At 46.3% G+C, this 27,605-nt stretch overlaps 2 protein-coding genes across 2 annotated transcripts in view; one reads left to right on the top strand and one right to left on the bottom strand.

Moving 5' to 3' along the window:
• Positions 1 to 27,605, bottom strand: part of LOC106595296 (coronin-7) — a 265,027-nt gene that overhangs the window by 64,086 nt on the left and 173,336 nt on the right. The gene's annotated exons all lie outside the window — the stretch shown is intronic.
• The window catches only part of LOC106606495 (vasorin), a 50,682-nt gene continuing 35,138 nt past the window's right edge, over positions 12,062 to 27,605 (top strand). Inside the window, exon 1 of the mRNA XM_014202733.3 lies at positions 12,062 to 12,439. The gene's annotated coding sequence lies outside the window, so the exon portion shown is untranslated. The remainder of the gene's footprint in view (positions 12,440 to 27,605) is intronic.

The following is a 27,605-nucleotide window of genomic DNA, read 5'->3' as shown; positions in this document are numbered from 1 at the left end:
ATATATTAAACATATCTGAGGCATCACCCAGCGCATAGTGAACATACTCTCTGTGTATGAGTGTGTATATATTAAACATATCTGAGGCATCACCCAGCGCATAGTGAACATACTCTCTGTGTATGAGTGTGTATATATTAAACATATCTGAGGCATCACCCAGCGCATAGTGAACATACTCTCTGTGTATGAGTGTGTATATATTAAACATATCTGAGGCATCACCCAGCGCATAGTGAACATACTCTCTGTGTATGAGTGTGTATATATTAAACATATCTGAGGCATCACCCAGCGCATAGTGAACATACTCTCTGTGTATGAGTGTGTATATATTAAACATATCTGAGGCATCACCCAGCGCATAGTGAACATACTCTCTGTGTATGAGTGTGTATATATTAAACATATCTGAGGCACTGAGATCCATCTGACACCAATTACCCCCCTTATTAAACCACAGGCATTCTGCTTAATACCTGGCATACCATACCACACACACAGTACACAAACACACACACTGAGAGAGAGGGAGAGAGAAACAGAGAGAGAGGGAGAGAGACAGAGGGACAGAGGGAGAGACAGAGAGGGAGAGAGAAACAGGGAGAGAGACAGAGAGAGGGAGAGAGAGAGAGGGAGAGACAGAGAGAGACACAGACACTGAGAGACAGAGATACAGAGAGACAGAGAGAGGAAAGAGCAACATGAGACTATCTTTCACCTCGGTCAATAATTCATGCTGTGCATGTATGCTCCTTGTGCATCATGGGAAACGTCCACTTCTGGCTGACCTCCAGAGTGACCCCTAGTGGCCCCCACCCCTCCTCTCCCCCTCACCCCCTCCATACTCTTCCCTCTGTTTTTAATCGGTGCCAGAGTGATAAGGAATATCCCTCCGTTACAGACAGAGAGGAGAGATAGCCAGCTCTCCCTGCTGCTCGGACTGTGTGCTTCCGTAACTAATGCCTAGGCTTCAGCTCAGTGGGTCTCAGGCATAGACATGCAAATCACCTCAGATACACTAAGGCTGGGCTTCTGACTGGGTCCTCTTCTTTTAAACAGTGTCTTTAAAAAACATAACCGTCTTTGGGTCTTTGAAAAGTGTTATATAAATCCTACATTATTATTAAATAATTCTGATTGAAAACATCTATTGCTGAGCAGATGTGGGCTCCCGAGTGACGCAGCGGTCTAAGGCACTGCATCTCAGTACAAGAGATGTCACTGCAGTCCCTGGTTCAAATCCAGGCTGCATCACATCCGGCCGTGATTGGGAGTCCCATAGGGTGACGCACAATTGGCTCAGCGTTTTCCGGGTTTGGCCGGAGTAGGCCGTCATTGTAAATAAGAATTTGTTCTTAACTGACTTGCCTAGTTAAATAAAGGTTAAATAAAAAATGTCATCACTGAAATCATTCTGAATGACTTGAGTTCTCATGCGGTTTGTACATGGGGTTTGTACCGCAACAACCAATAGAGAGCAGTGTGTTTGTCCCACTCAGAAGCGGGCTTCAGCTCAGCTGTGGTGTTCCTCTCATAAACAAGGGCTGCATGGAGTCAACATGGAGTCAACAGACTAGTAAACCTCTGAGTGCCTCATGCTTAACCTCTCTCTCTCCCTCTTTTTTTCTTTCTCTTTTCTCACTTTCTCTGACTTTGCCCCCCCTTTTCTTTTTCTCACTCTGACTTCCCCCCCCCCTCTCTACCCTTTCTCTCCCTCCCTCGCTCTCTCCTCTATTTGCTCCCTTCATCTTTCACACCATCAAGGGACCAAAACATCCATTCTTCCTAAATGTTCATTGTTTCAATGCAAATATTTCTGAGCTCTGAATCTGGGCCAAATTTTTTGGGCTCATTGACACAAATGTTGAGGCGTGGCACGCATCTCTCCCCGACACTGTGACCGTAGCGCTTCACTCAACAGTGGCTGTAACGGAAAGTGGCCGATACTTTATCTAGAGTCTATCAGAACCAACATTACAGAAATTCGGAATCTCTCTTGCACACCAGCTCACATAGAAGAGGACCTGACAATCACAAGCCTTAATGGTGTATCCCAGAACATCTATTTCCCTTCTGACAACAACAACAACAGATTAAAATAAGGAAACAAAGAGGAAGACCAGAAGACAACATATTTGGAGAAGTTCTCTCTTGGACTCCAAGGTTAGGTTCAATAACCTCCTCCATAGTGAACCCGTGACAGACGGATGGTGAGAAAGGGCATAAGGAGATGGTCAGAGGGAACAACCAGACCTTTCCACTCTTACTAGCCTAGTTCCCACTCTCAGAGGGTCATAGGGCCCTGGCCACCTCTCAATTAACACAGAAAACCCAGCCTTAAATAAACAGCCAATTATATAACACCATACAAACATATAATCAACGCATATAAAACCTTAAACTAAACTTCCAAAAGCATCCACTTATGCTAAATATATAGCACTATACAAACCCACCATTAACACATAAAACCCTAAATAACATTATACAATCACAGAGAAGCGTGGGTTCTGGTCCTTGTAGGTTTCCACAGGAGGAAGACAGCTTTATCACTGTGGAAGTGGGATTTAATAGGCCAGTGTCAACCACCACAACAGGTGGGAAGAGTCAATATTGGACGCCAATGTTTAGAGTCACACAGGCCTTTATCTGATGCTTTATTTTCACACCAATGGCCAGTACTTCCTACTTCTGCTTTAATCACCTCAGCTGCTATCCTAGCACATATTTACTCTATCATTTGTTGTATAAAATACCATACAAATTATTTGATATAACTTTATTGTCCCCCTTCATGGTGACAGCTTTAACTCACCTCAGCTTCCACCCCAGGTACCACATATATATTTTTTCAATTCAATATGATTCAATTCATCTTTATTGTCCACTATGGTATTTTGCTCCTTTAACTCGATTGAGATTGTCACAGTTCAGAAACCCAGGAACCATATTTTTTCACGTAAATCCAACACAGTACAGTTCAACTGAATACAACTTTATTGTCCCATATAGGGTATCCTACTTATTGCTTCCCAAACTACTACTGTATTATTCCTATCTATCACTTTCAGTGTTACCAAACTACTACTGTATTATTCCTATAGATCACTTTCAGTGTTACCAAACTACTACTGTATTATTCCTATCGATCATTTTCAGTGTTACCAAACTACTACTGTATTATTCCTATCTATCACTTTCAGTGTTACCAAACTACTACTGTATTATTCCTATCTATCACTTTCAGTGTTACCAAACTACTACTGTATTATTCCTATCTATCACTTTCAGTGTTACCAAACTACTACTGTATTATTCCTATCTATCACTTTCAGTGTTACCAAACTACTACTGTATTATTCCTATCTATCACTTTCAGTGTTACCAAACTACTACTGTATTATTCCTATCGATCACTTTCAGTGTTACCAAACTACTACTGTATTATTCCTATCTATCACTTTCAGTGTTACCAAACTACTACTGTATTATTCCTATCTATCACTTTCAGTGTTACCAAACTACTACTGTATTATTCCTATCTATCACTTTCAGTGTTACCAAACTACTACTGTATTATTCCTATCTATCACTTTCAGTGTTACCAAACTACTACTGTATTATTCCTATCTATCACTTTCAGTGTTACCAAACTACTACTGTATTATTCCTATCTATCACTTTCAGTGTTACCAAACTACTACTGTATTATTCCTATCTATCACTTTCAGTGTTACCAAACTACTACTGTATTATTCCTATCTATCACTTTCAGTGTTACCAAACTACTACTGTATTATTCCTATCTATCACTTTCAGTGTTACCAAACTACTACTGTATTATTCCTATCTATCACTTTCAGTGTTACCAAACTACTACTGTATTATTCCTATCTATCACTTTCAGTGTTACCAAACTACTACTGTATTATTCCTATCTATCACTTTCAGTGTTACCAAACTACTACTGTATTATTCCTATCTATCACTTTCAGTGTTACCAAACTACTACTGTATTATTCCTATCTATCACTTTCAGTGTTACCAAACTACTACTGTATTATTCCTATCTATCACTTTCAGTGTTACCAAACTACTACTGTATTATTCCTATCTATCACTTTCAGTGTTACCAAACTACTACTGTATTATTCCTATCTATCACTTTCAGTGTTACCAAAACATCCCCCAGAGAACCCTCTCCCTATCCTTCTCTCTCCCCTCCCTCCCTCTTCCTCTCCCCCTCCCACTACCCCCTCTCCCCCCCCCCCCATCTCCTTCTCTCCCTCCCTCTCCTTTTCTCCTCTGTACATCCCTCTCCTCTCTCCTTCTCTCCCCCTCCTACTACCCTCTCTCTCCCCATCTTCTCTCCCTCCCTCTCCTTCCCTACCTCTCCCTCCCTCCATGTGACTTCCCAGAGTACCAAGGACCAGGTCTCTCCCACTCTCCTCTCGGCAGCTTCCCACGGACACATAGCGGCTACTGGGCTGGAGGAGGACTGTGGGAAGGCAGGGAGCCAAGGGCTTTCTGGGGACGAGTAGTCACGTCTGTCAAGAACCCACACACAAACATATATGTGCATGGTCAAAATGTGCGCACATATGCAAGCTCCCGAGCACACGTGCAGATGCTTTGTGTGGGTGCTCGCGAGTGCAACCCTCTGCATCAATCTATTGTAAAATATATTTGATGCTGTTCATAGTCACGTCATAGAGCTAAGTCTCAGTTTAAGGTAAAGATTGGGGGTGGGGTGATCTGATCTGATATCTGCGGTTAGGGACAATATCTACCTCGAGAGACAGGGAAGAATGAGAAGGGGTTTTACAGTGTTGTGAGTCTATCAGAAAATAACCATGTTGCTAGTTCCCAGGCTGTCCCTATGGGAGGGGGGAGAGGGTTCCCAGAACCACCCCCACTCAACCTCATTCATTATTCTATTATTCTATTACTCTCTATCTATCTATCTATCTATCTATCTATCTCTATGTGTGTGTGTCTGTGTGTTTCTCTGTGTGTGTGTCTCCTCTCTTCTCTCCTTCTCTATGTGTGTCTCCTCTTCTCTCCTTCTCTCTCTGTATGTGTGTGTCTCCTTCTGTGTGTGTGTGTGTGTCTCCTCTCTTCTCTCCTTCCTCTCTGTGTGTGTGTGTCTCCTTCTCTATGTGTGTGTGTGTGTGTGTGCTCTCTCTCTCTTCTCTCTCTGTGTGTGTGTGTCTCCTTCTCTGTGTGTGTGTGTGTCTCCTTCTCTGTGTGTGTGTGTGTGTCTCCTTCTCTATGTGTGTGTGTGTGTCTCCTTCTCTGTGTGTGTGTGGTGTGTGTGTGTCTCCTTCTCTGTGTGTGTGTGTGTGTGTTGTGTGTGTGTGTGTCTCCTTCTCTGTGTGTGTGTGTGTGTCTCCTTCTCTGTGTGTGTGTGTGTGTGTGTCTCCTTCTCTGTGTGTGTGTGTGTGTGTGTGTGTGTGTGTCTCCTTCTCTGTGTGTGTGTGTGTGTGTGTGTGTCTCCTTCTCTGTGTGTGTGTGTGTGTGTGTGTGTGTGTGTGTGTCTCCTCTCTTCCCTCTGTGTGTGTGTGTGTGTGTGTGTGTGTCTCCTTCTCTGTGTGTGTGTGTGTGTGTGTGTGTGTGTGTGTCTCCTCTCTTCCCTCTGTGTGTGTGTGTGTGTGTGTGTGTGTCTGTGTGTCTCCTCTCTTCCTCTGTGTGTGTGTGTGTGTGTGTGTCTCCTTCTCTGTGTGTGTGTGTGTGTGTGTCTCCTTCTCTCTGTGTGTGTGTGTGTGTGTGTCTCCTTCTCTCTGTGTGTGTGTGTGTCTCCTTCTCTCTGTGTGTGTGTGTGTGTGTGTCTCCTCTCTTCCCTCTGTGTGTGTGTGTGTCTCCTTCTCTCTGTGTGTGTGTGTGTCTCCTTCTCTCTGTGTGTGTGTGTGTGTCTCCTTCTCTCTGTGTGTGTGTGTGTGTGTGTCTCCTTCTCTCTGTGTGTGTGTGTGTCTCCTTCTCTCTGTGTGTGTGTGTGTGTGTGTCTCCTTCTCTCTGTGTGTGTGTGTGTCTCCTTCTCTCTGTGTGTGTGTGTGTGTGTGTCTCCTTCTCTCTGTGTGTGTGTGTGTGTGTGTCTCCTTCTCTCTGTGTGTGTGTGTGTCTCCTTCTCTGTGTGTGTGTGTGTGTGTGTGTCTCTCTTTGTGTGTGTGTGTGTCTCCTTCTCTCTGTGTGTGTGTGTGTCTCCTTCTCTCTGTGTGTGTGTGTGTGTGTGTCTCCTTCTCTCTGTGTGTGTGTGTGTGTGTGTCTCCTTCTCTCTGTGTGTGTGTGTGTCTCCTTCTCTCTGTGTGTGTGTGTGTGTCTCCTTCTCTCTGTGTGTGTGTGTGTGTCTCCTTCTCTCTGTGTGTGTGTGTGTGTCTCCTTCTCTCTGTGTGTGTGTATCTCCTTCTCTGTGTGTCTGTGTGTCTCCTCTCTTCTCTATGTGTGTGTCTCCTTCTCTCTGTGTGTGTGTGTGTGTGTGTGTGTGTGTCTCCTTCTCTCTGTGTGTGTGTGTGTGTGTGTCTCCTTCTCTCTGTGTGTGTGTGTGTGTGTGTGTGTGTCTCCTTCTCTCTGTGTGTGTGTGTGTCTCCTTCTCTCTGTGTGTGTGTGTGTCTCCTTCTCTCTGTGTGTCGTGTGTGTGTGTCCTCTCTTCTCTCCTTCTCTGTGTGTGTGTGTGTCCTCTGTTCTCTCCTCTCTCTGTGTGTGTGTGTGTGTCCTCTCTTCTCTCCTTCTCTCTGTGTGTGTGTGTGTGTCCTCTCTTCTCTCCTTCTGTGTGTGTGTGTGTCCTCTCTTCTCTCCTTCTCTCTGTGTGTGTGTGTCCTCTCTTCTCTCCTTCTCTGTGTGTGTGTGTCCTCTCTTCTCTCCTTCTCTGTGTGTGTGTGTCCTCTCTTCTCTCCTTCTCTGTGTGTGTGTGTCCTCTCTTCTCTCCTTCTCTGTGTGTGTGTCTCCTTCTCTCTTCTCTCCTTCTGTGTGTGTGTGTGTTCTCCTCTCTTCTCTCTCTCTACGTGTGTGTGTGTGTGTGTGTCTCCTCCTCTCTTCTCTCTCTCTACGTGTGTGAGTGTGAGTGTCTCTCTCTCTCTCTCATTCAGGAACCAGGGAGATTCAAGTCTTCCTCTGTTGAGGCCCAGGTGGAAAGTCCATTATCTGAGCAGGATCTATAAATAGCAACTCAGTGAGTCCAGACACTGGACCACTAACACTGTCCACCACTAACATGACGTTCTGTTCAGTATGGAGTTACAGGTATGTAATGTATGCTTTATGGACATACAGTTGATGTGAATTGATAGTCACTGGTCTTTATCACAGAGGTCCTACACTTCCCTACACCAGTTCAACCATTCTGACTCCATGTTCTATATCCCAGAAGAATAGAATGAGGGCAGGTGAGAAGGCCTACAACGTAAAAGAAGAAAGAGGAAGGAGAAAGAGGGAGAGAAATAGAAAGAGAGAGTATAGAAGACTGAGAAAGAGAAAGAGTTCAGAATCAGAGAGGAAGAACAGAGGAAATGTCAGAGAAGAAACCATAACAACTCTACAAATAATGATAATAATAGAAGATATCAGAAAAGGGGGAATGAGAGAGTAGAGGGAAAGAAAAAGCAGAAAATAAGAGAAAGTGGAACAAACAAAAAAGAAAGTAAGCAAGAAAAGAAAAACAGCCAAGCAGTGAAATGGTAAAAAAAAACTCAATAATTTGAGAGAAAGAAAGTAAGAGAGAGAAAAGAGAGAGAAAAGAGAAAAAAGAGAGAGAAAAGAGAGAAAAAAGAGAGAAGAGAGAGAAAAGAGAGAGAGAAAAGAGAGAAAAGAGAGAGAGAAGAGAGAGAAAAGAGAGAGAAGAGAGAGAAAAGAGAGAAAAGAGAGAGAAAAGAGAGAAAAGAGAGAGAAAAGAGAGAGAGAAGAGAGAAAAGAGAGAGAAAAAGAGAGAGAGAAAAGAGAGAGAAAAGAGAGAAGAGAGAGAAAAGAGAGAGAGAAGAGAGAGAAAAGAGAGAGAAAAGAGAGAAAAGAGAGAGAAAAGAGAGAGAAAAGAGAGAGAAAAGAGAGAAAAGAGAGAGAAAAGAGAGAGAGAAAAGAGAGAGAAAAGAGAGAGAAAAGAGAGAGAAAAGAGAGAAAAGAGAGAAAAGAGAGAGAAAAGAGAGAGAAAAGAGAGAGAAAAGAGAGAAGAGAGAGAAAAGAGAGAGAGAAAAGAGAGAAGAGAGAGAGAGAAAAGAGAGGAGAGAAAAGAGAGAGAGAAGAGAGAGAAAAGAGAGAAGAGAGAGAAAAGAGAGAGAGAAGAGAGAGAAAAGAGAGAGAAAAGAGAGAAGAGAGAGAAAAGAGAGAAGAGAGAGAAAAGAGAGAAAAAAGAGAGAAGAGAGAGAAAAGAGAGAGAAAAGAGAGAAGAGAGAGAAAAGAGAGAGAGAAAAGAGAAAAGAGAAAAGAGAGAAGAGAGAAAAGAGAGAAAAGAGAGAAAAAAGAGAGAAGAGAGAGAGAAAAGAGAGAAGAGAGAGAAAGAGAGAGAGAAAAGAGAAAAGAGAGAAAGAGAGAGAAAAGAGAGAGAAAAGAGAAAAGAGAAAAGAAGAGAGAAAAAAGAGAGAAGAGAGAAAAGAGAGAGAAAAGAGAGAAAAGAGAGAGAAAAGAGAAAAGAGAGAAAAAAGAGAGAAGAGAGAAGAGAGAGAAAAGAGAGAAGAGAGAGAAAAGAGAGAGAAAAGAGAAAAGAGAAAAGAGAGAAAAAAGAGAGAAGAGAGAAAAGAGAGAGAAAAGAGAGAAGAGAGAGAAAAGAGAGAGAGAAAAGAGAAAAGAGAAAAGAGAGAGAAAAAAGAGAGAAGAGAGAAAAGAGAGAGAAAAGAGAAAAGAGAGAGAAGAGAGAGAAAAGAGAAAAGAGAGAAGAGAAGAGAGAGAAAAGAGAGAGAAAAGAGAGAAAAGAGAGAGAAAAGAGAGAGAGAAAAGAGAGAAAAGAGAGAGAAAAGAGAGAAAAGAGAGAGAAAAGAGAAAAGAGAGAGAAGAGAGAGAAAAGAGAAAAGAGAGAAAAGAGAAGAGAGAGAAAAGAGAGAGAAAAGAGAGAAAAGAGAGAGAAAAGAGAGAGAGAAAAGAGAGAGAAAAGAGAGAAGAGAGAGAGAGAAAAGAGAGGAGAGAAAAGAGAGAGAGAAGAGAGAGAAAGAGAGAGAGAGAAGAGAGAGAAAAGAGAGAGAGAAGAGAGAGAAAAGAGAGAAGAGAGAAAAGAGAGAGAGAAGAGAGAGAAAAGAGAGAGAGAAAAGAGAGAAGAGAGAGAAAAGAGAGAAAGAGAGAAAAGAGAGAAGAGAGAGAAAAGAGAGAAAAGAGAGAGAGAAGAGAGAGAAAAGAGAGAGAAAAGAGAGAGAAAAGAGAGAGAAAGAGAGAGAGAAGAGAGAGAAAAGAGAGAGAGGAGAGAAAAGAGAGAGAAAAGAGAGAGAAAAGAGAGAGAAAAGAGAGAGAGAAAAGAGAGAAGAGAGAGAAGAGAGAGAGAAAAGAGAGAGAGAAAGAGAGAGAAAGAGGAGAGAAAAGAGAGAGAGAAAAGAGAGAGAGAAGAGAGAGCAAAGAGAGAGAAAAAAGAGAAAAGAGAGAAAAGAGAGAGAGAAAAGAGAGAGAAAAGAGAGAGAAGAGAGAGAAGAGAGAGAAAGAGAGAAAAGAGAGAAAAGAGAGAAAAGAGAGAGAAAGAGAGAGAAAAGAGAGAGAAAAGAGAGAGAGAAAAGAGAGAAAAGAGAGAAAAGAGAGAAAAGAGAGAAAAGAGAGAAAAGAGAGAGAAAAGAGAGAGAAAAGAGAGAGAAGAGAGAGAAGAGAGAGAGAGAGAGAGAAAAGAGAGAGAAAAGAGAGAGAAAAGAGAGAGAAAAGAGAGAGAAAAGAGAGAAGAGAGAGAAAAGAGAGGAGAGAAAAGAGAGAGAGAAGAGAGAGAGAGAGAGAGAGAGAGAAGAGAGAGAGAAAGAGAGAGAAAAGAGAGAAAAAAGAGAGAGAAAAGAGAGAGAAAAGAGAGAGAAAAGAGAGAGAAAAGAGAGAAGAGAAGAGAGAGAAAAGAGAGAGAGAAGCATAGAAAGGAAGGGAAAGGGGTAATAAGGAGGAGACTGCTGTGTGGATAAGTGGTACTTCAGCTTGGAGCCTTTGGCTGGCAGGGCCAGGGCTCTTGGACCAACCCCAACCAGCTCACTGTTGTACTGGTTCCCCTGGGCAACATTACAGCGGGCCGGATTCCGCGTAGCCATCGTTAACTGGGCCATAATGATTAGGGAGCTGAACGCGTTGACGACACCGGGCTCATGTTATTACAGAAACCCTGATTTACCTCACCACCATTCATAATGCATATGGTCCAGACCTTTCAACATCACTACATGTGTAGCCCACCATAGTCCACTGTCTAAATCTATATGGGTTGTGTGCTAAAGGAAAAACCCTTGGAGGGACAAAAAAAGTTGTAATCATTTTCTATTCTTTTCTATTTAATGGGTGATGGTGAGGAGGACTATGCTTCCATCTAAGGGACTGATGGAAACAAAGGAAAATAAATGTCCCCTGCTATCTTATGCCTTCTGGGAGTTAAGTCATCCAATTAGATTCTACTGATGATGACTGGAGGTAAACAGAACAGAGCAGGGGTAGTCGGGTGGTGTGTATCTGTCTGTCTGTCTGTCTGTCTGTCTGTCTGTCTGTCTGTCTGTCTGTCTGTCTGTCTGTCTGTCTGTCTGTCTGTCTGTCTGTCTGTCTGTCTGTCTGTCTGTCTGTCTGTCTGTCTGTCTGTCTGTCTGTCTGTCTGTGTGTGTGTGTATGTGTGTGTGTTACATGGATCATAACTGTGGGTAAACTATGGAAGAAGAACGAGCCACAGTGACATAAATGAGGAATGACAGTTAGTTACAGTTTAGAAGAAATGCTGTAATAAAGCATGATTCACCCATTCTGAAGAATGGAACAACAGTGTCCCTTATTCCACACAGAATAGGGCCAAAACATTTCCAGAGACATACACTTGCACCGGCCCAGGAGCCAAAGCCCTGTGGTGTGTTTGTTGAATCTTGCCCTTGCAGGGGCCGGACCCAGCCAAGGTACAAATATACAGGGGTAGTGTTGACCTCTAACCAATTATTTTAGCAGTCTTGTGTCAACAAGCATAGTGGTAGAATCGCCCTATGGCTGCGCTGCTATGGATGCCCAAATCAAATCATTAACACATCAGAAGAGAGAGCGCTGTGTAAAATAGTTGTATTCATTTTAACATTATCCGGTATAGGCCTAGATTGAGATTCCTGTAGATATAAACATATTATATAAGGAATTAGGCTCCTTACAACAAACAGAACTCCATGCAATATGTTGATATAAATAGCTCCTTGTGGTTCACTTCTGTCCTGTTTCCAACTATATTATGGACAATTCTGAGACATAATATGTTTCTAAAAGTATCTATATCTGAGTATGTGACATGGTTACACCATTACTGACAGATATCCCATTACTTCACCTCGTTGGAAACCGATTCTAAGACACTTTAAAATAGGGTGCCAGCTGCCGACGGGCTGCAAGGCTACGCAGCAGTCGGAAGTATTCAATGCCTACGAATCTCCCAGTTTAACGGTACAACAACATTCATGAATTAAGACACCATATGTGCGAATGAGAGATTTGACAATTGATACGTGCTTTTCTCAAATGCCAAGTGATTGACAGTCAAAATACAAGGCTGTTCCTTTTCCATTTCATACATCAAGCCCATATGAACAATTATCCAAGAATAACACATATAGTCTGATAGGCTAAACATGCTAAGAAATAAAATTAGGCCTAATTGTAGGCAATGGACGCATTATAGGCTCCAATCTTATAAATGTTGAAACTGGTTCACTGTCGTTTGAGTACAAACCATTCCATACTCAAAATGTGCTTTAAAAAATATGAACACAGAACTACACAAAATATGTTTGCAAGTAAATACTTTTCATAAGCGTCTTATTGAAACAGGTCCTGCAGGTTTACAGTGTGAAACTAAAAGAAAAAATGTAGCCAACTTTATCTGTCAAGGAGGAGAGCGCAGCATATGAGCGCTGCTTTCCAAGCCCCTGCAGCAGACCAGTGTGGAGTTCTGAGCGCTCTGGGTCGCGTTCCAGCTCGCCTCGAGTCGCCCCTCCCATTCTCGTTAAAACTCTCCCTTCCATTCGCCAATAAAGCGCTTTTGTCTTGGGGTCGGGAAGCTTATGGGCTCTCGCCGGACACTTGAAGCGCATTCCTCGACGTGGAGCTTTCAACCACTCGCTAGACACGGGTGGCTGAAGAGTTTTAATGTATTTTAATAACTTTCTGCTGTTGCACAGTTTCGGGGACTTCTGACAGAGTGCACCACGGACGACTAAAGGATTTCGAACTGTTTACTGTTCTACGTGGGTCCTCTTGGATAAAAATATTATGTAGCACACATTTCTGAGTGCGCCGCAACTCAAACTTTACGCAGAGAACTGAACAGGTAAGTTTTTCCCCGAACAGAATGGTTTTATGAATAAACTGCAACGTTTAAATATGCAAAGTTGTGTGACACAGATTGGTCATTGAGTAGGAAACATGTTGCAGAATGCGTAAAGCAGTGCAGTTTTGGAAAACAAGCCCTATAGCTGAGAAGAATGTGGGGTTATGATATTAGATAAAGCTTGCGTTTAGCAACTCTGCATGAATAACTTACGTAATTTATTGAAAAGTAATAACATCATTAAAATGAAAATGAATTATTATTATTTTTCTTCATAAAGAGACATTCGTTTTTAAGAAACATATATGCCTACCAGTACACAGCACCCTTCTACAGCCTCCACACTCCCACCCCTGTTATGTTATGGTGTTTGAACGTTGTATGACAGGAGTTGGCTGGAGGTGAAATGTTCTCCCAGACACACCTTCTCACCGCACTGAATGACAACCCTACAACATTCTGTAAACAACAGGTTGTCAGCTTCGAATTTGTACCATGCAAACCGAGGATCATTTAAGCATAAACATTCAAAATCCCTTAAAAACATTCAATCATTTACAAATATTCAAAATCACTCATATAGCCTAAAGAGCGATAACAAATCAGTATAGGAAAGTCAAACGCCGCAGCATTTCTCTAATCTGTGCATAACAACGGCTGGAAACACTTCAATCGTAACTTTATCACTAACTAGTAGGCTGCTTAAGTGTTTGACCACAGGACGCTGTGCTGGGCAGAGCTGGCGTCTAGACCACGCCGGTCCTTTTTTTACCACCGGGAGAAGCTGTTTTCGATGTGCGGCTGGTGCTGGGGACCGGCCCAGATTAGAACACACACGGCATAGGTTATAGGATAGGGACGTTCAACAAACAACTGGTTTCAAAAGACAAAAACTAAGCGTCTAATTTGCTCTGTTTGCCACGAGTTCAAAGGTAGGCTAATGGTATAGGCTGGTCTAGTTCTGTTTGGTCACACCGGGTAAAACGAGATTAACTGTTATTATCCATGGGTTTGCTGTGAATTTGCAGCAGAAAAGCCAGCAAGGACCTCACATTGATTTGGAGAACCTGCAGTCCCATGACAAAATAACCAATACTTCCAGTTAAAAGATAAAGTGTTCGAACCAGTTGCCAGTTTTGGTTCCGTATTAGCGCAATTGAATTGGACTGTGTTTATTTCAACATGAGAGGAGGCATAGGCTATACATTGTCTTGCTTCGGCATGGTTATTGCTGCGCAGCATTCCAAATGGTATCTACCTCCCCACCTGTAGGGAAGGTACTCAGTTATTAACGTGTCCATTACCATCTGGAAAACACTTGTTCTTGTTTCAAACAGCTATTGATCTTCAGTCTAATGATTGATGTGCGTCGGAGTTCGCTAAAGGCATCAGTAAAATCATGCGAGTTGCCTTTCAACTTAAAACTACTCAGACACTGAATAACGTCGGAGAAAACAGTTGTTAAAACGTTTCAAATTTAGGGGAATTCTATAAATAAATCACCAACAGCTATCTCCTCATTGTTACAAGCCTACATCACATGCGTAACTGAAATACGTAACAGATATACGCATGATACTTTACTCAAATCTATAGGCTACATGTCTATGTCTCACAATTCCTCCCAATAATACACTACATGGATATAAACCAGAGGCTATCATAAACCATGTGATAAATCATGAAAAGGCCTATTATTTGTGTAATCAAACTTTAATTAACAGTGATCATAATAAACGTATCCAGTCCACCTTTCCCAAACAACATCCAGATGAGCGCATAGTAGGCTGTTCATGTTATCTCGCCAAGTCGAACCGCTACATCTCATACGCTATCTTTGCGTCTTCGCCACTGAGGCCAATTTTCCAAACATTTGAATATTGAGTTTGAGGTATGTAGCAACAGTCTTATTTCTGAGCGAGATCCATCTGCCGGCTCTGCGCGCCCGCACACAGGCACAGAAAATCGCTAAATTTGTCACTGCGGGACCAACAAATGACGGGGTGAACTACTCCAATAACCCTTCGTGCGAGGATCATCTTCACGGGGGACTATTTCCGCCCTATGTGTTCTGAAAGGAGAGATGAAGCTGTCATTACACAGTCAAGTACTGTATGTAGCCTATAGCTGCAGACCTCTCACTCAGGCTACATATTAGCCAGACAGAGTGACGTTGGCTTGAACAGAAGTGTGGCTATTCGTATGTGTATGTGCTATACAGTAGACAATGAATGTTTCATTTTGACTACCAAGGGCCATATATACAACACGTTGTCCCTGGCATGCAGAGGTCATGAGAAGACAGGGGAAAGTGTGTCCCTATAATGACAGACACAGTAACAGAGACAGTTCAGACAGGACCCCTATGGTCTGTCTCCTTCCTATCTGTGTTTCGTGGGTACCACAGGCGGCTGGTGGCACCTTATTTGGGGAGGACGGGCTCATAGTAATGGCTGCAATGGAATAAATTGAATGGTATCAAATACATGGTTTCCATACCATTTCCATTCACCACTCCACTTAATTCCAGCCATTATTACGAGCCGTCTCCCCTCAACAGCCTCCTGTGGTAGGGACTACTATCTCCTCTGCTGTGTGTCTCAGTATTTGAGCACTGACTTCTTGGCACAGGAGAACAGTCTGTCACTTCTCAGTGCTGAGAGACAGGCTTTCTGGACCGGACAGAGACAGTGGTGGGGAGATGGTAGGAATTCTCAGGCAATGAACAGTAGATGAGAAAGGAAAGTAGAGAGAGAGAGAGAGAGACAGCGAGATAGATGGAAAGAGAGAAAAACAAGGGATAAGAAAACATTCCTTTGTCTAGTATAGTGTGATACTTGACTGAGATGACAGAGCAGATGGAATCACTGAGATTGTTTAACCTCAACACTGCCAAGAGCCTAGATTTAGGTTAGGAGCACGTGTGTATAGATGTGTGTGTGTCTATGTGTGAAAGCTTATGTCTGTGTGTTGAGGGTATTAACGTAAAACACATACACACAGACGGGGTGGGTAATCCAGTGGCCCTGGGACCCCTCTTGTGACTGGCTGCTCGTGGAGGTGAGGCCTGGTGAGGGGGACTCTGGAGGGCCTCGGCTATTTAACACCATTAAAATAATTAAACACATGTCTCCTGTCAGAGAGAGAGGCTGGCCCCCTCCTCTCCTGCTCACACACTCACACTCACACACACACACACACACACACACACACACACACACACACACACACACACACACACACACACACACACAATGTGCATAATCATGCAGGCACGCACACACACCGACCGACCGACCCACAGACAGGTAGCCACACACATTACCCCTGGAGGGACAGACAGGTAGCCACATAAATTACCCCTGGAGGGACAGACAGGTAGCCACACACATTACCTCTGGAGGGACAGACAGGTAGCCACATACATTACCCCTGGAGGGACAGACAGGTAGCCACATACATTACCCCTGGAGGGACAGACAGGTAGCCACATACATTACCCCTGGAGGGACAGACAGGTAGCCACATACATTACCCCTGGAGGGACAGACAGGTAGCCACATACATTACCCCTGGAGGGACAGACAGGTAGCCACATACATTACCCCTGGAGGGACAGACAGGTAGCCACATACATTACCCCTGGAGGGACAGACAGGTAGCCACATACATTACCCCTGGAGGGACAGACAGGTAGCCACATACATTACCCCTGGAGGGACAGACAGGTAGCCACATACATTACCCCTGGAGGGACAGACAGGTAGCCACATACATTACCCCTGGAGGGACAGACAGGTAGCCACATACATTACCCCTGGAGGGACAGACAGGTAGCCACATACATTACCCCTGGAGGGACAGACAGGTAGCCACATACATTACCCCTGGAGGGATAGACCGACAGCCACTCTTGGAATTTGTTTCAGACATGTGACCACACCAGGGTTTAATCTCTGCTTCGGGGTCATTGGAAAACTGCCTTTCATCTATTTAGAAGAAGTGTGCATATAGGAGACTGTGATGACTCAGTCTACCAGTGTCAGAATAACATAACAACCCACCAGCATTTTCCTGCTGTACTGTCCAAACTATCTCACACACACGCACACACCTCTAGGACCAGGCACCTGCTGCTCCTCTCGTCTCTAAGAGCAAAGGAATTTCATATCACACAGTGTACTCCAGCCAGTAACCCCCTTTTATACCCAATTAGGAGTGGTCGTCTGAGGCCCTCCACCCTTTACAACGAGGGATTAGGGTGAGGCCTTCCACCCTTTACAACGAGGGATTAGTGTGAGGCCCTCCACCCTTTACAACGAGGGATTAGTGTGAGGCCCTCCACCCTTTACAACGAGGGATTAGTGTGAGGCCCTCCACCCTTTACAACGAGGGATTAGGGTGAGGCCCTCCTCCCTTTACAACGAGGGATTAGGGTGAGGCCCTCCTCCCTTTACAACGAGGGATAAGTGTGAGGCCCTCCACCCTTTACAACGAGGGATTAGTGTGAGGCCCTCCACCCTTTACAACGAGGGATTAGGGTGAGGCCCTCCACCCTTTACAACGAGGGATTAGTGTGAGGCCCTCCACCCTTTACAACGAGGGATTAGTGTGAGGCCCTCCACCCTTTACAACGAGGGATTAGGGTGAGGCCCTCCTCCCTTTACAACGAGGGATTAGGGTGAGGCCCTCCACCCTTTACAACGAGGGATTAGGGTGAGGCCCTCAACCCTTTACAACGAGGGATTAGGGTGAGGCCCTCCACCCTTTACAACGAGGGATTAGGGTGAGGCCCTCCACCCTTTACAACGAGGGATTAGGGTGAGGCCTTCCACCCTCTACAACGAGGGATTAGGGTGAGGCCTTCCACCCTCTACAACGAGGGATTAGGGTGAGGCCTTCCACCCTTTACAACGAGGGATTAGGGTGAGGCCTTCCACCCTTTACAACGAGGGATTAGGGTGAGGCCTTCCACCCTTTACAACGAGGGATTAGGGTGAGGCCTTCCACCCTCTACAACGAGGGATTAGGGTGAGGCCTTCCACCCTTTACAACGAGGGATTAGGGTGAGGCCCTCAACCCTTTACAACGAGGGATTAGGGTGAGGCCTTCCACCCTCTACAACGAGGGATTAGGGTGAGGTCTTCCACCCTTTACAACGAGGGATTAGGGTGAGGCCCTCAACCCTTTACAACGAGGGATTAGGGTGAGGCCCTCCAACCTTTACAACGAGGGATTAGGGTGAGGCCTTCCACCCTTTACAACGAGGGATTAGGGTGAGGCCCTCCACCCTTTACAACGAGGGATTAGGGTGAGGCCCTCCAACCTTTACAACGAGGGATTAGGGTGAGGCCCTCCACCCTCTACAGCGAGGGATTAGGGTGAGGCCTTCCACCCTCTACAGCGAGGGATTAGGGTGAGGCCTTCCACCCTCTACAGCGAGGGATTAGGGTGAGGCCTTCCACCCTCTACAGCGAGGGATTAGGGTGAGGCCTTCCACCCTCTACAGCGAGGGATTAGGGTGAGGCCTTCCACCCTCTACAGCGAGGGATTAGGGTGAGGCCTTCCACCCTCTACAACGAGGGATTAGGGTGAGGCCTTCCACCCTCTACAACGAGGGATTAGGGTGTTAAAAGTCAGGTGGCGAGGCGAGGAGGCCCGGGGAGACGGGGAGGGGGGCAGTCACACAGCAGGCAGGGAGTTGGAGCTGGCAAGGCATAAGAAACCTGTGTGTGTGCCTATATGTGTTTTGTATTAGCGAAACCGTGTGAAAGCAAGCGTGCATCCCAATTAGCAAGGGGGTGTGTGTCAGAGTGTATGTGTTACAATCAGCGTGTTTGGAGTGTGTTTGTGCCTACACACACATTTGGTTGTGTGTGTGTGTGTGTGTGTTTATTTGGGTCTTAGCTACAGTGTCACAATGAGTTCAACGTAGGCCTCCATCCCACCACCAGAATCAGGTGTTCCACAATACACAGGGCGTGCCACTGTTGACGTCCCAGAGTCAGAGCAGCTTTCTTGGGCAGGGCGCTTAAAGAAAGCCCCTGGCTTTAATCACTTCAAAGGGCCTCGCACATCAATGCTGACCCAGCGGTATGCGAAAAGCAAACCGATCCCCTCACGGTGTTTGCCCGCCAAGCCAAATTGAAGAAGACTCAAGCCGTTCCAGCCAAATGATGCGTTCCAAAGAACCACTTCAAAACCTCGGTATAAATATACACGAGTACGCAGAGGCTACCAGCGGAGCCCGCCTTGAGCTGAACCAAACCGCAAATAACTCCTGTCTCACACACACACGCTCAGAATTCACGTTTGAAGAGGAGAGATGGGGCTCCGAGACAGATGTTCCCCCTGAAAGACTGAATTACGGTTGGAAAGACAGAAGTTCAGATTCAGAAACTGCCCTCTCAGCCTTTTGACTGGAATCAACCTATTTTTTATCCTCCTCTCTCGTTCCCTCTCCGTCTGGAAGTACATGGAAAATGCCAAAAATCAGAAAAATGGCAAAACGGCCACTAACCAAAAGTGAGAACTGGGGCCAGAGAGAAAAGGCGAGAGGGATCGAGAGAGAGAGCGAGAGAGAGGACAAGGGGGAGGGAGAGAGAGTGAGCGAGCACATCCCAGAGAGCCACCGCAAATTGCCATGTTTCAGTGAGGCCGTAAAAAAAGATAAACGACTCTGAATCTAAGGTTGTAATTACCTCGGGCCAACACTGTCATTAGCAAATGAGCCTTGAACCAGAGAGATGGGAAGACAGAGAGAGAGAGAGAGAGAGATGGAGAGGGGGGAGAGAGAGTGGGGGGGTAGAGGAGGGGGAGAGAGGGTGGGGGGGGTAGAGAAGGGGGAGAGAGGGTGGGGGGGTAGAGAAGGGGGAGAGAGAGAGAGTGGGGGGGTAGAGGAGGGGGAGAGAGAGAGAGAGTGGGGGGTAGAGGAGGGGGAGAGAGAGAGTGGGGGGGGTAGAGGAGGGGGAGAGAGAGAGAGAGTGGGGGGTAGAGGAGGGGGAGAGAGAGAGTGGGGGGGGGTAGAGGAGGGGGAGAGAGAGAGGAGGGGGAGAGAGAGAGTGGGGGGAGAGAGAGAGAGTGGGGGGGGAGAGAGAGAGAGAGTGGGGGGGGAGAGAGAGAGAGTGGGGGGGGAGAGAGAGAGAGAGTGGGGGGGAGAGAGAGAGAGTGGGGGGGTAGAGGAGGGGGAGAGAGAGAGAGTGGGGGGGGTAGAGGAGGGGGAGAGAGAGAGAGAGAGAGAGTGGGGGGGTAGAGGAGAGAGAGAGTGGGGGGGTAGAGGAGGAGGAGAGAGAGTGGGGGGTAGAGGAGGGGGAGAGAGAGAGAGAGTGGGGGGGTAGAGGAGGGATGGAGAGGGGGAGAGAGAGAGAGTGGGGGGGTAGTTGAGGGGGAGAGAGAGAGAGTGGGGGGTAGAGGAGGAGGAGAGAAAGAGAGTGGGGGGGTAGAGGAGGGATGGAGAGGGGGAGAGAGAGTGGGGGGGAGAGAGAGAGGGGAGAGAGAGTGGGGGGGTAGAGGAGGGGGAGAGAGAGAGAGTGGGGGGGTAGAGGAGGGATGGAGAGGGGGAGAGAGAGTGGGGGGGAGAGAGAGAGGGGAGAGAGAGTGGGGGGGTAGAGGAGGGGGAGAGAGAGAGAGAGAGTGGGGGGGTAGAGGAGGGATGGAGAGGGGGAGAGAGAGTGGGGGGAGAGAGAGAGGGGAGAGAGAGTGGGGGGGTAGAGGAGGGGGAGAGAGAGTGGGGGGGTAGAGGAGGGGGAGAGAGAGAGAGTGGGGGGGTAGAGGAGGGATGGAGAGGGTGAGAGAGTGGGGGGTAGAGGAGGGGGAGAGAGAGAGAGAGTGGGGGGTAGAGGAGGGGGAGAGAGAGTGGGGGGGTAGAGGAGGGGGAGAGAGAGAGAGTGGGGGGTAGAGGAGGGATGGAGAGGGGGAGAGAGAGAGGGGAGAGAGAGTGGGGGGGTAGAGGAGGGGGAGAGAGAGTGGGGGGGTAGAGGAGGGGGAGAGAGAGTGGGGGGTAGAGGAGGGGGGGAGAGAGTGGGGGGTAGAGGAGGGGGGGAGAGAGAGAGTGGGGGGGGTAGAGGGGGAGAGAGAGAGAGTGGGGGGGAGAGAGAGAGGGGAGAGAGAGTGGGGGGGTAGAGGAGGGGGAGAGAGAGTGGGGGGGGAGAGAGAGTGGGGGGGTAGAGGAGGGGGAGAGAGAGAGTGGGGGGGTAGAGGAGGGGGAGAGAGAGAGAGTGGGGGGTAGAGGGGGAGAGAGAGAGAGAGTGGGGGGTAGAGGAGGGGGAGAGAGAAGGTGGGGGGGTAGAGGAGGGATGGAGAGGGGGAGAGAGAGTGGGGGGGTAGTGGAGGGGGAGAGAGAGAGAGTGGGGGGGTAGAGGAGGGATGGAGAGGGGGAGAGAGAGTGGGAGAGAGAGTGGGGGAGAGAGAGAGGGGAGAGAGAGTGGGGGGGTAGAGGAGGGGAGAGAGAGTGGGGGGGTAGAGGAGGGGGAGAGAGAGTGGGGGGGTAGAGGAGGGGGAGAGAGAGAGAGTGGGGGGGGAGAGAGAGTGGGGGGGGAGTGGGGGGTAGAGGAGGGGGAGAGAGAGAGAGTGGGGGGGGAGAGAGAGAGTGGGGGGGAGAGTGGGGGGTAGAGGAGGGGGAGAGAGAGAGAGTGGGGGGGGGAGAGTGGGGGGTAGAGGAGGGGGAGAGAGGGAGAGTGGGGGGGGGAGAGAGAGTGGGGGGGGAGAGTGGGGGGTAGAGGAGGGGGAGAGAGAGAGAGTGGGGGGGGGGGAGAGTGGGGGGTAGAGGAGGGAGAGAAATAGATTGAGAGAGAAGGGACTGCAAACAGTGACTGGGCCTGCACACACAAAGAACACTTATACTTTGTTTAGTTTGACCACAGCCTTGAACCTTGACTGGAGGGTCAGATATGTAATCATTGTTATTAATGACTAATGTCAGATGAACATTAACTGGTAACGTTTACCCACATATAGATTTAATGATAAGTCAATAGAGTAATGGTCAGGGGAATGGTTAGCTGCTGCCTTAGGGTCAGTAGGACCAACTGAAATCACAGGAAGCCCTGACTAGTACGCTCGCCCAAGTATACACACACACACACACACACACACCACACACACACACACACACACCCACACACACACACACACACACACACACACACACACACACACACACACACACACACACACACACACACACACACACACACACACACACACACACACACACACACACAGACGTAGGCATGTTTACCATAAACACATTCACACCAGCTCTGGTTGAGTCACTGTATGTTTGAGGTCCTTGGCCCCTCGTTTCCCCTGGGTCTGTTTCAGTCACTGCTAATAGCAGCGTTATCAGCTACCATACGCACAGAGAAGTGGTTGTGTGTGTGTGTGAAACTAAACTTCAACCTTATTACAGGACCAAAGTCAGTAAAGGTTTTCACAAGGCACGAAACTGAAGAAAAAACTGGGAAGTTCTATCAGTTTGTCCATTAAGAAACGCTTGTTTCCATTCTCCATTTGTAAATATTTTGCTATGCTGTGCCCTAATGAACATGACCCAGTTGTGATGGTGATACAAGTCAGGACTAGTCAGGTTACGTCTTAAATCAGCAGAAGACTCTTTCCAAGAATCTCAGAAGCCCTAAGGGTGACTATTAAAAAACCAAACGTCAACATCGGACAACATCTAGTGTTTTCTCTATTTCTCTCCATGTATCCCACACAGGCCATCTTTAATATGGGTTGGTTTCTAGTGATCTTGTTATTTCTAATGTGGACATGTTGCCTCTGGTTGAAACTTTAACGCCACACTGCTTTACTCTCAACTGCCTGGGGAGGACTGAAGTCATAAGTCAGACAGACCGACAGACAGACAGACAGACAGACAGACAGACAGACAGACAGACAGACAGACAGACAGACAGACAGAGCAGAGCGAGCGAGAGATGAGAGGGAGAGATGGGAGAGCGAGAGATGGATTAGAGATGAGATGGAGAGCGAAGAGGTGATGGGTTAGAGATGAGATGGAGAGTGAAGAGGTGATGGGTTAGAGATGAGATGGAGAGTGAAGAGGTGATGGGTTAGAGATGAGATGGAGAGTGAAGAGGTGATGGGTGAGAGATGAGATGGAGAGTGAAGAGGTGATGGGTGAGAGATGAGATGGAGAGTGAAGAGGTGATGGGTGAGAGATGAGATGGAGAGTGAAGAGGTGATGGGTGAGAGATGAGATGGAGAGTGAAGAGGTGATGGGTGAGAGATGAGATGGAGAGTGAAGAGGTGATGGGTTAGAGATGAGATGGAGAGTGAAGAGGTGATGGGTGAGAGATGAGATGGAGAGTGAAGAGGTGATGGGTGAGAGATGAGATGGAGAGTGAAGAGGTGATGGGTTAGAGATGAGATGGAGAGTGAAGAGGTGATGGGTGAGAGATGAGATGGAGAGTGAAGAGGTGATGGGTGAGAGATGAGATGGAGAGTGAAGAGGTGATGGGTTAGAGATGAGATGGAGAGTGAAGAGGTGATGGGTGAGAGATGAGATGGAGAGTGAAGAGGTGATGGGTTAGAGATGAGATGGAGAGTGAAGAGGTGATGGGTTAGAGATGAGATGGAGAGTGAAGAGGTGATGAGTTAGAGATGAGATGGAGAGTGAAGAGGTGATGGGTGAGAGATGAGATGGAGAGTGAAGAGGTGATGGGTTAGAGATGAGATGGAGAGTGAAGAGGTGATGGGTTAGAGATGAGATGGAGAGTGAAGAGGTGATGGGTTAGAGATGGACAGAGACTAAATCAATGTGTCTATTCTGAGCGGTTGAGTACATCTGTTTTCAGGGCCGTACTCCTATTTTTAGATTGTACATATTTAGTCTTGAGGCCGGTATCACCCAGATCAGAACCACATGACTCTGTGTTGAGGTCAGCAGAGATGACCTACACAGCCTAACAGAGATGACCTACACAGCCTAACAGAGATGACCTACACAGCCTAACAGAGATGACCTACACAGCCTAACAGAGATGACCTACACAGCCTAACAGAGATGACCTACACAGCCTAACAGAGATGACCTACACAGCCTAACAGAGATGACCTACACAACCTAACAGAGATGACCTACACAGCCTAACAGAGATGACCTATACAACCTAACAGAGATGACCTACACAGCCTAACAGAGATGACCTATACAACCTAACAGAGATGACCTATACAGCCTAACAGAGATGACCTATACAGCCTAACAGGGCACAGCCACACACACACACACACACACACACACACACACACACACACACACACACACACACACACACACACACACACACACACACACACACACACACACACACACACACACACACACACACACACACACACACACACACACACACACAGCTGAATTTCCACTGCCTCAGTCACTCCCATAAGGATAAATAAACACATGCACACATCCATGTCTGAAGAAGCCCACTTAACACCAAGCCAAAAAGCCAAACCCTGCGACCGGGGACTATTTTCAGACGTAAACGGTGTGCGTGTTCTTCACCATGATTGTGAGTGTGTATTTAACTGTGTGACTGTCAGCCAGAGGATGAGTCAGTGTTGGTGTATACAGTGTAGTCTCTAGTGTTGGTGTATACAGTGTAGTCTCTGGTGTTGGTGTATACAGTGTAGTCTCTGGTGTTGGTGTATACAGTGTAGTCTCTAGTGTTGGTGTATACAGTGTAGTCTCTGGTGTTGGTGAATACTGTACAGTGTAGTCTCTGGTGTTGGTGTATACAGTGTAGTCTCTGGTGTTGGTGTATACAGTGTAGTCTCTAGTGTTGGTGTATACAGTGTAGTCTCTGGTGTTGGTGAATACTGTACAGTGTAGTCTCTGGTGTTGGTGAATACTGTACAGTGTAGTCTCTGGTGTTGGTGAATACTGTACAGTGTAGTCTCTGGTGTTGGTGAATACTGTACAGTGTAGTCTCTGGTGTTGGTGTATACAGTGTAGTCTCTGGTGTTGGTGAATACAGTGTAGTCTCTGGTGTTTGTGTATACAGTGTAGTCTCTGGTGTTGGTGTATACAGTGTAGTCTCTAGTGTTGGTGTATACAGTGTAGTCTCTGGTGTTGATGTATACTGTACAGTGTAGTCTCTGGTGTTTGTGAATACAGTGTAGTCTCTGGTGTTGGACTTGGATTCAAATACTATTCAAAATCATTCAAATACTTTGATCATTTGCTTAAGCTTGCCTGGAGGGCCAGGTGGGTGGGGTTTGCAGTTTGCCATTTCAATACTTTTCTATTGGTTCCATTCCAACAGGCTAGATAAATCAAAACACAGATACAGTATTTTAAATGATTTCAAATAGTGTTTGAACCCAGGTCTGATGGAGAATAACATAAACACAGGGTTTGTGATGAACTGGACATAGAGTTTGTCTCTAATCCATTATGTTAGAACTGAACATGAACAGACAGACACACAAACAGGCTGCTCTTCCATCAGCGCTGTCGCCTGAGGATCGGCGTGATGAAAATGTGTTATTGGAGTTTGTGTCCTTTTGATGCTGACAGCAATGTTGTTGTCAACAGTCAGTCTCTGGCGTCACACACACACACACACACACACACACACGCCCGATACGATCAGCTGAGACTGTATAGTGTGTGTGTTACCTGTGAGTGGCTGGCAAGAGCACAAAGAAACACAGGTACACTCATTAATTACACAAACAGGTTAACAGCGCCTTTCTGTCAGTGTCACTTTACCGGTTTGGAAGAGTATCAAACATCTGTTTGTATGAATTAGAGTTACACTGTGTACTCAGAGTCAAGCAGGGATCATATCTACTGTTATTCAAAGTCACACAGCAGTAAAGTCACACAGCAGTAAAGTCACATCAGCAGTCACTGCACAGCCATCTAAATACATAGGTCATGGTTATAACCTGGTTCTCACACACACTGAACCACAGACAGAGACAGCAGCTCTGTTAACACACACACACTGAACCATAGACAGAGACAGCAGCTCTGTTAACACACACACACACACACACACACTGAACCACAGACAGAGACAGCAGCTCTGTTAACACACACACACTGAACCATAGACAGAGACAGCAGCTCTGTTAACACACACACACTGAACCACAGACAGAGACAGCAGCTCTGTTAACACACACACACACTGAACCACAGACAGAGACAGCAGCTCTGTTAACACACACACACTGAACCATAGACAGAGACAGCAGCTCTGTTAACACACACACACTGAACCACAGACAGAGACAGCAGCTCTGTTAACACACACACACACTGAACCACAGACAGAGACAGCAGCTCTGTTAACACACACACACTGAACCATAGACAGAGACAGCAGCTCTGTTAACACACACACACTGAACCACAGACAGAGACAGCAGCTCTGTTAACACACACACACTGAACCATAGACAGAGACAGCAGCTCTGTTAACACACACACACACACACACACACTGAACCACAGACAGAGACAGCAGCTCTGTTAACACACACACACACACTGAACCACAGACAGAGACAGCAGCTCTGTTAACACACACACACTGAACCACAGACAGAGACAGCAGCTCTGTTAACACACACACACTGAACCACAGACAGAGACAGCAGCTCTGTTAACACACACACACACTGAACCACAGACAGAGACAGCAGCTCTGTTAACACACACACACTGAACCACAGACAGAGACAGCAGCTCTGTTAACACACACACACACTGAACCACAGACAGAGACAGCAGCTCTGTTACACACACACACACACACACACACACACACACACACACACACACACACACACACACACACACACACACACACACACACACACACACTGAACCACAGACAAACACACACACACACACACACACTGAACCACAGACAGAGACAGCAGCTCTGTTAACACACATCTGTGGCACTTCCTTAACCCTGGTCTTCTGATGCTACAGGTGCAGTATGTGATTAGAGTTGTGATACCCTGCCTTCACTCACTAAGTACTGTATCTGTGTTAAACTACTGTCCTACTGTGATACCCGGCCTTCACTCACTAAGTACTGTATCTGTGTTAAACTACTGTCCTACTGTGATACTCTGTCTTCACTCACTAAGTACTGTATCTGTGTTAAACTACTGTCCTACTGTGATACCCGGTCTTCACTCACTAAGTACTGTATCTGTGTTAAACTACTGTCCTACTGTGATACCCGGCCTTCACTCACTAAGTACTGTATCTGTGTTAAACTACTGTCCTACTGTGATACCCGGCCTTCACTCACTAAGTACTGTATCTGTGTTAAACTACTGTCCTACTGTGATACCCTGCCTTCACTCACTAAGTACTGTATCTGTGTTAAACTACTGTCCTACTGTGATACCCGGCCTTCACTCACTAAGTACTGTATCTGTGTTAAACTACTGTCCTACTGTGATACCCTGCCTTCACTCACTAAGTACTGTATCTGTGTTAAACTACTGTCCTACTGTGATACCCTGTCTTCACTCACTAAGTACTGTATCTGTGTTAAACTACTGTCCTACTGTGATACCCTGCCTTCACTCACTAAGTACTGTATCTGTGTTAAACTACTGTCCTACTGTGATACCCTGTCTTCACTCACTAAGTACTGTATCTGTGTTAAACTACTGTCCTACTGTGATACCCTGCCTTCACTCACTAAGTACTGTATCTGTGTTAAACTACTGTCCTACTGTGATACCCTGTCTTCACTCACTAAGTACTGTATCTGTGTTAAACTACTGTCCTACTGTGATACCCTGTCTTCACTCACTAAGTACTGTATCTGTGTTAAACTACTGTCCTACTGTGATACCCTGTCTTCACTCACTAAGTACTGTATCTGTGTTAAACTACTGTCCTACTGTGATACCCTGTCTTCACTCACTAAGTACTGTATCTGTGTTAAACTACTGTCCTACTGTGATACTCTGTCTTCACTCACTATGTACTGTATCTGTGTTAAACTACTGTCCTACTGTGATACCCTGCCTTCAGGGAGCTGACAGACAGAAGACAGCCTGCCTTCTTGCTCTCCTTTTCCTCCCTCCCTCACTTCCTCTGTCATTCTATCGTTGTCTGGTTCAGTCGTTCATCCTCTCACTCCCCGTGCCAGAACGC

Source organism: Salmo salar, chromosome 06 (genome assembly GCF_965601325.2).
Source record: "Salmo salar chromosome 06, fSalSal1, whole genome shotgun sequence".
Lineage (NCBI taxonomy): Eukaryota > Metazoa > Chordata > Actinopteri > Salmoniformes > Salmonidae > Salmo > Salmo salar.
The sequence above is the reverse complement of the archived record's forward strand: the minus strand, read 5'-3'. Positions and strand labels throughout refer to the sequence as shown.